The following is a 1,172-nucleotide window of genomic DNA, read 5'->3' as shown; positions in this document are numbered from 1 at the left end:
CAATTCAAAATAAAAGTACAAAAACTGGTTGACTCCTGGGTGGCTCAGTTGGTTAAACATCGGCCTTTGGCTCAGGTCATGATCCCAGAGTCCTGGGATAGAGTCCTGAGTCAGGCTCCCTGTTCAGCACAGAGCCTGTTTCTTCCTCTAACCCCCCTGCACTCGTGCTCTCTCTGACAAATAAATAAATATATAAATAAAATCTTAGAAAAACAAAAACAAAACCAAAAACTGTGACGTGGTCCATTACTTGTAAGAAAAATCCTCTATGTAGTTACTGTGGTCAGATTTAATCATAAACCATTATATAGTGCAAATCATGATAGTAAGGTCACAAGGCTTAAATACAAACCAGATTAAGCCTAAAATTTGATATGCTCACTTTACTATTTGATCTGAAATACTTCAAGAAAACTCAAAGTAAAAACAAAGCCATAAAGGAAAAATTACAGAAAGCACTTATAAACATTCTTACAGCTTAAATATTTCAATTCTCTGGGATTGGCATTCACTTTAGGAATTTAGGTCCTTTAAAAGGATGTTATAACTATTAACAGAAAAGAAACTTCATGCTTCACTGTTTGAGACATGAAATGGGACGAACGTGTCAGATTGTCAATAAGATGGAAAAAACAGATTTTCTTTTAATAATCTTGGAGGGAAGCTGAGTCCTTCAATTTTCTGTTAAGCTCTACAGAATCTAAAATCCCTGCTACGTGGAAGTTCACTCAATGGCAATATTCAGGAAAACTTGAGAACTTAAGAACTATTTAAAAACAACTTTGTAGCTTACATTTTAACCGCAAAAATACTTGGGCTTTTCTGAAAGTGGGGATAGGAAGACATCTATGTCTAACTGTATATGCAGTTAGTCACTTCTAGGAGTTTTTCCTGCCTCCATTTTTGACAATACCGCATAGGGACACTCATTACGCGGTTCCCTTCTAAACTTCTTGTATCACGTTCACCTGGAGGGGCTCTTACAACGCAAGTTCCCGCCCTTTCCCCCGCCAGGAAACAGACTCCGTAAGTCTTGGGCGGGGCTAAGCACCTGTATTTTTAGCCAGCAACTCAGGTGATTCTCACGCTAGTGAAAGCCACTTACTTTGGGGACGGAAGTACCCCCTATTCAAGAAGCCGGACTTCCACAGTCAAGACAGTTGGGGGTGGAG

Source organism: Mustela lutreola, chromosome 3, assembly GCF_030435805.1.
Source record: "Mustela lutreola isolate mMusLut2 chromosome 3, mMusLut2.pri, whole genome shotgun sequence".
Classification (NCBI taxonomy): domain Eukaryota; kingdom Metazoa; phylum Chordata; class Mammalia; order Carnivora; family Mustelidae; genus Mustela; species Mustela lutreola.
Note: the sequence above shows the minus strand (reverse complement) of the source record.